Genomic DNA, 11,752 nt, shown 5'->3' on the forward strand with positions numbered 1-11,752 from the left:
GCTCGATGAATGTGAATATCAATATGGAAGTCAAGGATAAAATGATCCCTTGAAGCCTTTTCTATCTCCACAATTTTTTTGGTCACTTGACTTACTCACTTTTCTTAAAAGCGCTATTACGTAGCAAAAAGTTCACTGAATTAGGCAGGGAAATCTGGAGATGTATGGGAAATGTATACCCAGAACATAGATAATTCAGTCTTAAATAATTAATAGTTCTCACTTTCACAGTCTATTCCAGGAATCACTTTGGACATAAAGTCAAAAGAATGAATCAATGACACAAATACATGGCTAGGAATCACTGAGCTCATGACTACATCTGCTTTGTCATGTCGTTACTAATTTTAGCTTCTTGTTCTTCAGTCATTGAGTCATGCCCCACTCTTTGTGGCTCCATATGGGGTTTTCTTGGCCAAAATACTGGAGCAGTTCACCATTTTGTTTTCTGGTAGATTGAGGCAAACAGAGATAAAGTGACTTACTCAGAGTCACATAGCTAGCGAGGCCAGATTCAAACTTGTCTTCCTGACTGCAGGTCCAGTATTATAGCCATTTTGCTGCCTAGCTACCTCACTATTTTTAGCAGTATATGTTCAAAATAAAACAACTATCTGGGACCTTCAATTAAGGTGTGTACTAGAGAAGAGAGGATGATGATGATGGTGGTGATGATGATGATAAAGCCTCAGCCCATTTCGTTGATATAAGGAACTTACCACTGAAGAAACATCCTCTACTAATGCAAGTGAACACTTCTGTAACTCATAGTCTTAAAGAGTAGCCTGAAACCCTAAGTGACTTGTCTAGGGTTATCCAGCCATGATGGCTCAGTGATACAACTTGACGCCAGGTATTCCTGATCTGATACTAGCTCTATCTGTTCTATCATGTTACTTTTCATACTAACAACCAATTTATATCATACTTTAACATTTCCCAGTGTTTTTACATGGATGATATTCTAACCACAGCAAGATTACAGGGAGCCAAATTGCTGAAAGATAAGACCACTGTGGAAGAAGAGACACACCATGCTTCAAGTGACCCCCAACTATTTTGAATCCTGACTGGGTCTTGTTCTGCACCTGGGAGGTGGGTCATCTCTGACTAGATTCTGAATTCTATAATACTGCAGAGAACAGAAAACTGAGGCTCATCTAAGATTGGATTGTCGGTTCTTCGGTCCTTCCCCGACCCGGAGTGTGGACAGAAGATTTCACTAAACATGGTTATTCTGACTTAAGGTCAGCGTTGTCTTCTCTGTCTTGCATTTTCTCCATACTCCTTTGATAAAGAAAAAATGCAGCACATAGGAATGATGATGATGATGACGACGACAACAATAACAACTACCATTCATAAAGCACTTGCTATGTTCCAGGCCCTGTGGTGAGTACTTTAAGAATACTATCTCATTTGATCCTCACAACAATCCTTGCAGCTAGAAGCTGTAACTATCCCTAATTTACAGATTAGGAAACTGAGGCAAACAAAGGCTAAGGGAATTGATATATGTCACACAGCTAGTAGGCATCTGAGATCAGATTTGAACTCATTTGTTTCTGACTTCAGGCCCAGCACTTTACCCTCTGTGGCACCTAGATCCTCCAATGTTGTGCAGTCAAACAAATCAAATTCCAACATTATCCATTGCCAAAAAAATGCATGTCTCCATCTGCACAGGGGGTCTATACCTTCACTGTGAAGCGGCAAGTAGAATTGTTCAACATCCATCCTAAGAAAACGTGGTTAATCAGAATCCTGATCAGAGTTTTAAAATCTTTCTTAATTATTCATTTTTGGAATTTTATTTTTGGTTGCATTAATTTTCATTTTCTTGTGGTCACTCTAAATTATTTATTTCTAGGTACCTATAAGTTTTCAGTTCTTCCAAGGTGCTCTGATGTAAGGAGAGGTGTTTATTACTCTCCTGGCCTGTGCTGTGGTATGTGGGCAACCACAAGTACTATTTTCAGCTTGGGACCTGTGAAGAGGACCCATCTTCCACTGGGACTGCTAGCTCTGGTGTGCTAGTACTCTTCCTTGCTCTGGAACTGCCACCCAAGACTGTGACCAGAATCTCAGTATGAGCACAGCAACAGATTCCTGAATCCACTGCCAGCAAAGAGACTCCTTTAATCTCCTTCTGACCACTTGTTTTTCCCTCTTAGCACCTGTGGGCTGACAGCTCTAGAAGGGCTCTTGTTGATTCCGTGCCTGCCAAGGCTTGTTCCTGGTTTGCTAGGGCTGGAGTGGCATGCACTGAACAGTGCTCCACTCTCACACAGGTGCAGCAGACCTTTCCTGCTGACCTCCTAAGTTGTCTTTGGCTGGAAAATTGTTTCACTCCATCCTTTTATTGATTCTTCCACTCCAGGAATTTTCTGCCATTATTTAAAGGTCTTTGGAAGGTTTAGGAGGGAAGCTCAGCTGAGTCCCTGCCTTTCCCCTACCATTTTGCCTCTGCCCATTGTGTTTTAAAGGAAGGGAGATAACACCCCTCTGAAGGGGGATAATAATACTAACTACCTGACAAGATAACTGGAGATGATCAAATAAGAGAATATATGAGAAGCACTTGATAAATGTTAAGTTTATGTCTATATATGTATATATGTATGTATTTATGCTTATTCAAGTTAATGTATATGTAATATATGATCTAATTAATTATATATGCTTATTAATCTGTAATATATGCTATTAACAACAACTAAAATACCACTACCAACGATAATAGTAATAAGGCTCTTGGATAATAGCCCTTTAAATATGGACTAGGTTGTTACTGTGTCTATTTTGGCAGGTGGCAGGGCAGGTGAGTTGGAAGTCAGAAACTTTGGGGATAAATGCTCATGAATGACAGCAGCGATAAAACAAACATAAACTCGTATGCTGTATTTAAACATATAATAATCAGGAAGGCAGTTGAGCTCCACAGACAAAGGTTTGGTTCTAACCCACAAATGAGCCACCCTAGTCACTACTTCCCAGAACATCCCCATTATCAGCCCATTACCAACAGAAACTGCTGTATTCCTGGCCCCTCTGAGATAGAGCAGATAATGAAAATGTTACAGGCCCATAAGTACAGAAACTTGGCCAGACAAGGTTAGAATAGTAAACTTGTATTAGTAAGAAAAGCATTCAGTATTTATGATTTGTAATTTAAACTTTGTTTGAAGTGGCACAGGAGGATTCATAGGGGTTTCCATGCTCTAGGAAATATGTTTAGTCAGTCCTGTATGGTTTTTTTTACTGACTTACATTAAAACTTGGAAGTTTAACTGGCCATATTCTGCCTTGAATGCAAAGCATGCTATTTGGCACGGCCTGTCTTCTGAACATCTCTAGGACAAGAGATGAAAGAGATAGTTAAAGAAGCCTTGTATTTTAAGGGGGCTGGTGACAGAGAAGGGAAATACAATATTCATCAAAGACCTTTGCAGGACGAAGCTCAAAGTGAAAATCCCAAAGCATTCTGCATATTGTTTTTTAAGTAGTCTCTCACAACCAAGATACAATTTTATGTTCATGTATACATATATATATATATATATATGTATATATGTATATATACATATGTATACATATATATACATATATAAATTGTGTATGTGTTCAGGTTTATTATTGCCACACACACACATATGTGTATATATATATATATATATATATATATATATATGTGTGTGTGTGTGTGTGTGTGTGTGTGTGTGTGTGTATTTATTCTCTCTATAGGTAGTTAAGTATACATATGTTTATATATTTAGAGATATACAAATTTTAATTCCATGACTTCCCTGCTGTGAATGTTCATTCCTTCATTCAATGAATGTTCATTGTTTATTCAAGATTTTCAATCCTCTCCCTGATCCCCATGCATAGATGAATCTTCTCTGAAAGTGCCAGGAGTTAGAGGCAGGGTAAAGGATGCTTACTCTCAGGTTGACCTTGGGTGAGTCACTTAACTTCTCAGGGCCTCATATTCAAAAATGTTAAATCGTTGAAGGACTGGATGACCTTGAAGGTTCAATCAAGTTCAAAATTGGTGATATCAGGATATGACTCAAAAATCTCAGGAATCATGTGGACATCATTTTTTATCATTATAACAACTACCATCTAAATGACTTCTTCTGAGTAACCCCTTGAAGCAGGTGCTATAGATATCATTATCTCTATTTTCCAAATGAGGAAACTGACTATCAGAAAGATTTAACTTTAGTCATTTTCTGACAATAATCAGAACTGTGGGATTCAAAGCCACACTCAATCAAATCCAGTGCTACGATAAAATTCCACGTACAAATACATCATAAAACAGTTCTTTCAAAATATATATTTTAAATATTAATCACGACACATTTATTAAGTACCTTCTATTGACCAAGAACTGTGTTAAGCACTGGGGAGACAGAGAAAGGCATGACAAACAAACGAACAGACAAAAACAGTCTCTGATTTCAAAAAGCTTGTATGTGAATGGGTGAAGTTTTGCATATAGCCAATGGCAAATCTGAAACGTCATTTTGACTAATGTGTTCTCCCAAGATTGTATTGCTGTCACAAAGACGTGTTTCGGAGCCTCGTCATCTTCTCCCTCACTCTTTTCCTTCACCATCATCAAGCAGGTCCATGAAGATGAAGATCCTGTTCCACTATTCATAGGGAAGAAACATGGAGATTTTCTTTTTTTTTTTCTTTCAAACAGTGGGAATTGATTCCGTGCATACTGAGCCAATGCACTCTTGTTCACCTAGTTCCTCAAGAACTAAAGGGAAGTCTTTTATGAGAGAACTTCTCAGAGTTGTGGAACAGAGCACCAAGACCTCTGACCCAACTGGAGATAGAGATACTTGATCAGGTAACCTTAGTCTCATATAACATAGAAGCAATCACAGGTGATCATCTACCGTCTCCTCTGTAGAATTCAAGTGTAACTTTTTCAGGACTCTGGTCAATTGGAATATTTTAGTGAATAATGCTCAAATATTTAACAACTTATCAAAGACAATTTTATCAAATGAACATAGCTGCAATAGAAATAAGATACCCTTTCCCTAAATTGCTTATAAACATTTTCCCTATGGAATATATATTATGATGTGACTTAAGCCTCCTTGAATATTATCTTATTATTTATGCAATGATAAATTATTTCAATGGCTGAAACCTGTCATTCATATAACATGCCATTTCTATACCCAGAATATATATTTTATCCTATTCAAAACAAATCTAAAGTACGAAATTAGTATTTAGTAAAGATGTTAAATTTATCTCTGTGGATAGTAGACTAGATTTTTAATAGAGCTCTGGATATCCTTTATTGTTCTTGTTGTTGGTTCAAGTTAAATGGAACCATAGGATTACACACATGGGAAAAAAGTCTTTGGTAACTGGCAAATCAAGAGCAGGTGAAATGAGTTCTATGTGGGCCCTTCTGGAAGAACAAAAATGAGATGAAGTTTAGAAAAAGTACTTCAAAAACAATAAAATATAAGAAGGAACAGATTACATGTGCTCAAAAAGAAACAAAAAGCTAATCAAATATTTGCTTCACAAAAATATCCATCTAACAGAGAGCAGTAAGATGGGTCCCTAAAGGGGAACGACAGGAGGCATGTGGTCAAGATGAAATGTGTTCTCAACATTGATGACAATAGGTCTTGACTCCAAAGGACTTTAAAGAAATTTTGTAAAACTAATTTGACTTACCTGTGTTTGGTTTATTCAGAGGCCCCTAATACGTGATGGCTCAAAATTGGTGCATTTATAGGAAACTACAGTTCCAGGTTTTTTTTTCTTATTCACTATAAAACCCAGTACTCCATGACATCTTCCAGTCAAAGCGAACTGGTAAGCTATATGGAGAGACATTGATCATATTGTAGTTGTATGTACAGCTGAATTTGTCCAAACCGGGACAAAATTAGAACCAGAATCAACGTTGAATTAGGGCATACATGTAGTCTCCCTCCTTGAATTAATATGTCCATTAAATTATTTTGTCTACTGACAATATATCCTATAATTAGAACAAGTGAATATGAAATGACATCCCAGTTGTTTGAAATCTTACACCTGACTAGTGCTGAGTGAGTATTCCTTATGAATGTATACACCTACACACACATACACACACACACACATATATATATATACACACACACACACATATATATATTCATATATGTGTATATACATTTATGTCATTAACAAAGTCTATATGTATGTGACTTTTCCTGAATCAATTATGTTGTAGTCGAAAGTCACTAGATGTGGATTCAAATAACCCAAGGTCCCATCCCATTTATGTCATTTCCTATGTATGCGACCTTCAAAAAGCCATTTACTCACTTTGTACTTCAATCTTCTCCCCAATAATACTTGGGTATTGAACAATTTGATCTCTAAGCTACTTTCCAGTTCTATTTAATAAGACCATATTGTCTTATTTTAATGGAGCCAAAGGAATATTAATGTTCACTGAGTTAAGTGAGTCTTTGGCTTCATGAGGGAATAGTAGATAGTATTGAATGGAAGTAAGTACTAACTCCTCACTCCACTTCCATTTCCTCTGGGGAAAGCAAAGGGAGGCCTAGTATGACATGAGTAAGAATGATAAAAGCAAGTCCAGAGAAATAACTATTTGAGAGAGATACCATAGCACTGGAATATCTGTGCACCAAAGTTTCTGGAATCTCCTTTTTCCTATGTCCCCCAGTAAACTGTAACTGGGAAAAATCATGGCAGGAGAATAGGGGACGGACACTCTTTTTATTAAGCCCTGTCCAACGCTGATATTACATGGAAAAAAATAAGGAGATGCTAATAGTATCTCATTAGTCCAATGTTTCATTAGGAAGGCCAATAGCAAGATCTTTCATTTATCTCACCTTATTGCTTGAAGATAGTGTAATAATGAGATTGTGAGAATGCATTCATATATTTAAACATCTACTCACTCATAGCCAGACCCTGAAGCTTCCTCTTGCCAACACTTTCTCAAGAAAGAGCTTTCCCCTCCTGGTGGGACAGTTATGTACTACCTTCCTTCCATCATCTATTTTTCAAGCTGCCCACTAGGGATCATTGTCATAATCAACACTTTGAAGGGATCAGGGACCACCAGATCTTTGAACACCATAGTTTAACACCTCATCATTATAAAACACTGAAAAGACATAGAGACTACAACACAAATTACAAGATTATATGATCAAAGATTTAAAGGTGGAGGGACCTTTAAGGCCATAGACCAACCACTTCATTTTACAGATATGGAAAGTGAAACCTAGAGACTTGAAGTAAATAAATTCTTATTGACTTAAGTGACTAGGTCCCACAGCATTCCATATCTGAGTTAGCATTTCAAAGCAGGTCATCTATTTGTTAAGACAAGTATTATGTTCCCTATACCATGCTGCCTCCTTTAAGCAATGTGCATCCTTAATCATTTGCCATATTGAGGAAAAAATTCAACTGAAAGTGATGTATACATGAAGGCTGTTTTGAGATACATACATGGCATATATGTTAATTAAAAAAGATTGTGAAGCTTAGTTAGGTCATAGTCTTCATTCACACAAAATTAATTTATTAGACAACTAATGGATTGGTATTATATTAATCATGGTTCATATACCTTTCAAAAATGTTGCCTTTTGTAGTGATATTATTATATAAATATTTTCCTGGTTTTTCTTATTTCGTTCTTCATCAGTTTATCTTTTAAATTTTTTTTTTATAATATTAACAATTTAGAATAAATTGATTTCCTGGTTCTGCTGACTTTGCCAAATGGCAGTTGATAAGCTTTCCCCTCTTTCATTTCTTAAAGCACCATGCATTTCACTACACTGATGCAACAAGTTGCTTGATCATTCCCAATTTATGGACATTCTTTTAGTTCACAGTTTCCCCCCAACAATTATATTTCATAGTTAATATTTTATGGAATATATAATATTTAATATATATATTTACATGATACATTTTTCCTCTTTGTTAGATCTTTTGGGGGGTAATTTTTATCCTTCCATCCAAGTTGTTTTTCGGAATAGTTGGACTCATTCACTGCTTCACCGACAGTATATCAGTCAATGTGGCTATTTTCTCATAAAACTTCTAACCTTTGTCATTTTCTTTTTTTAAAGTCATATATGCTGATCTGATGGGCATCAAGTAGGACCTCACAATCACTTCTATTTGGATTTCTCTAATTTTTAGTGATGGACTATTTCTTTCCCATATGAATAAAAATATCCTTGGTTTATTCCTTTGAGAACTTCATGTTCAAATCCTTAGACCATTTAAAAATTTGGGAATGGCTCTTATTTTTATGAATTTGAATCAATTTCTTATATATGTTAGAAATGAGACCTTTTTTCAGAAAAAAGCTGACTTTTACTAGTTTTTTGTTTCCCTTTAATTTTAGCTTGAATTTGTTCATATAAAACTTTAAAATGTAATCCCAAGTAGTCCTTTGATCCTCTGACCTTCTGTATCCCTTGTCTGGTCACTTTAAAATGTTTTATCCATAAATGTTTTCTTTCAATTTTTATTTTTATTCTATTCATATATTCTGTTTCTATTCCCTACATTTTCCCTTAAAATTTCTTTATAAGAAATTTTATATCCAGGTGACATATCTTTTTTGTATCTGGGTTACATATCAATTAGGACCTAAATTGGCATAAGGTTGTAAGATTTTGATCTAAATCTAATTTCTTCCATAATTATATCCATTTTTCTCAGCAGTTTTTTTAATCAAATTTCAAGTACTTCTAGCCTTCTAGGGATTTACAATCTAGGTGACAAGATCTAAACCTTAGGCTCAGAATAATGGGGAAGAAGCAAGTGGTTACAGTAGAAAAATGTATTTTGACTAAAAATCCTTGGGTGCCACACCCAAGTGTGTCACTTGTCCTTTGTGTGACCTTGAGTATATTAGTTCTTCCCCCTGGGCCACAATTTCTTCATTTGTAAAATGAAGGACTTGCATTAGCTGGCCTCTAAGTTTTCTTCACATTCTAGAACTATCATCCTATAATCCTATGCCATGATCTCTGAGATTTCTTCCAAGCCTAAAATCTATGACTGATCACAAGTCTATCCATAATTGCACAGCTACTAGTTATCAGCAAGTAGGACTTAAACCTGTCTTCCTGACACTGAATCCAGCATGTATCTATGGTGTCATACCACAGATGTTAGCCTATCTACGCTGATGCAAGGCTCAGAGATGCACATTTAGAACAAGAAGTTTGAATTGAATGAAGAACCTTATTATCTATAGAAGCCAATTACAAACTGATTTTTATAGCCTCAACAGATTAAAGTCTGTGTATCATCCATTTTCTTCAGCAAAAATAAAACAAATCTCAACCAAAGAACAAAAAATGTGGTGTATAAGCAAGATAGTGATGGTGATGATGATGGTGATGAGGATGATATTATTCAAGCAATGGTCTCTGGATTCATTTATAGGTGTTTGGAGAACTGTTTTGATTCCAGTATCTCATTGTTAATGACCCCAAAGATAAAAGACCAAATTCAGTGACTACATTTTTTTCATGAGGTTTATTTTTTTCTTTTTATTAAAGCTTTACCTAAATAAAATTTTAATATTCAGATAAAAATGTGGATAATTACAGCATGGCTGACTGGAAAAAAGCAGCATCTTCTTGTTTGGAAGTGCTGGAAGTCAGACTAAGATGAAAAAATTGCTTTGCCCATAATTTCTATAAAGCCCAAAGAAAGGTCTTTCAAGCGTCTTTCTTTCTCTGTAATATATAATGGCCTGCTCACATGTAAATTGATAAGAGTAAAAAAAGCACTCTAGAAATCCAATAATGCATAAATGTGAGTCTACAATATTCTGTGTAGTCCACATCTGAGTTGTTTTTTCCTCCTGGCAATGGGAAGTATAAGGATTAAGTAAATGCATCTTTGATTTCTTCACTGATATAGGTTCCATTACTACTTTCCCTCTATCGCAAGGAAAGAAGCTATTCTTAAGTCAATGCAGGTCAAGTCAAAAAATAGTAAGGCTTCTGGATGGAGTAGTGCATGGCATGCTGCAACTGGAGTGGTCAGGTAAAGAAGCATCTATTAAGCAACTATTATGTGTTAGGTGCTGCTCTGAGGGCAGGAGATTTGAAGAAAGAGAAAAAAATAAAAAACAAAGTCTTCCCTTAAGGAGTGTGGCCAGAATGGACTTTGTTTTCTTTAGATGGCTCAGTTTATCTCATTGGGCCTTGCTGGGTGCTGGGCTTGCTGCTCCTTTTCCAGGGCAGGAAGCCCAGAGACCATGCCTGGGAACAGAGAACTTCCTAGGTGATGAGTCATGAGGCTGGCTGAGGGGAGGTGTTGATTCCAGAGCTATGCCCTATTGGGTGTTAACCTAGGGGAAGGGGCCAACTCAAGAAGCAATCGGCCCAGGTCATTCAGGCAGCGCTTGATGATGTCCAAAACTCTATAAGAGGGGAGAAGACAGCTTGAAGCTTCCCTTTCCTTTTCCGGTTGGAGCCAGAGATGCCTACAGCCAAAGCTGAAGCAGGAGCTGCCAGTAGCAGAGCTGACCCACATGTGGAGCGAGGAGTGCTGAGCAAGGACTTGAGGCCAGTGGGTAATCTTCTTACTGTAGAGGGGAAGCATGTACATGATTTTGCTTTATACCATCATGCTTCTCTGTGGCCTCCTGGTCACTCTTGTGAGGTGGACTTATTGGGCCTGGAAGCTTTTGATCAAAATATCAAAATGGGGATGCTGGTTTGTGGGTCTGTTACTGTGGAGTTTAAATACATGCTGTAGTTCTTCTGCCTTCTACCTAGAGAATTCCTTATGTTCTGCGTTGCCGAACCTTTCAGGCATATATGTGATTCTCTTTGAAATCATAAATTCTGCCTTCATAATACAAGGAGCTCAGCCTAATGGCAGAGACACAAATCCAAACATTAAGTACCAAAAGAAGCAGAAATCAGACATAATATCCTGGAGAAAGAACTTGCTGAATGGGAGCCTAAGAACAAGCAAACAAAACAAAAAACAAAATAAAAACAAACCACCAGCACAACAACAAAACCAACTTCTTGCCAAATGTGGGGTTTTAAAGAAGCCAAGTAAGGCAAGAGTTCAAGATAGAAAGTGAGAGTATTGCAGACATCATAAAGATTTGAATATGTGAAGCATCATTTGAAGGAACAGGAAGGAGGTCACCACCACTAGAACATAGGTGACACTAAGAGGGCTAAGTTATAAAGAGTCTGGAAAGATAGGAAAGAATTAGGTGTGAGGGCTCTCAAAGGTCTTCCTAATCCATTTCTGATCTGTGTGACTCCGGGCAAGACAGTTAAATTTTCTTAGCCTTGTCTACAAAATAATGAAAATAAACATACATCTTATGCAGTATAAAAATATTTAATAATCAAGTGAGAATATATATGCATTATATATATATATGTATGTATATATAATGCATATAAACATTATAAACACACACACACACACACTTATAAGTGTGTAGCTATATAATGGAGAAGGAAGTGGCAATCTACTCCAGTATCTTTGCCAAGAAAACCTCATGGACAATATTGGAATGATCCCATGGGTCATAAAGAGTTGGACATAACTGAGTGACTGAACTTAAAGACATACAATCATAATTCTGTAATACAATATCATACACACAGACAAATATATTCTCAGTCAATAAACCCTAACTATGCATATCCACATTATA

Source organism: Trichosurus vulpecula, chromosome 4 (assembly GCF_011100635.1).
Source record: "Trichosurus vulpecula isolate mTriVul1 chromosome 4, mTriVul1.pri, whole genome shotgun sequence".
Lineage (NCBI taxonomy): Eukaryota > Metazoa > Chordata > Mammalia > Diprotodontia > Phalangeridae > Trichosurus > Trichosurus vulpecula.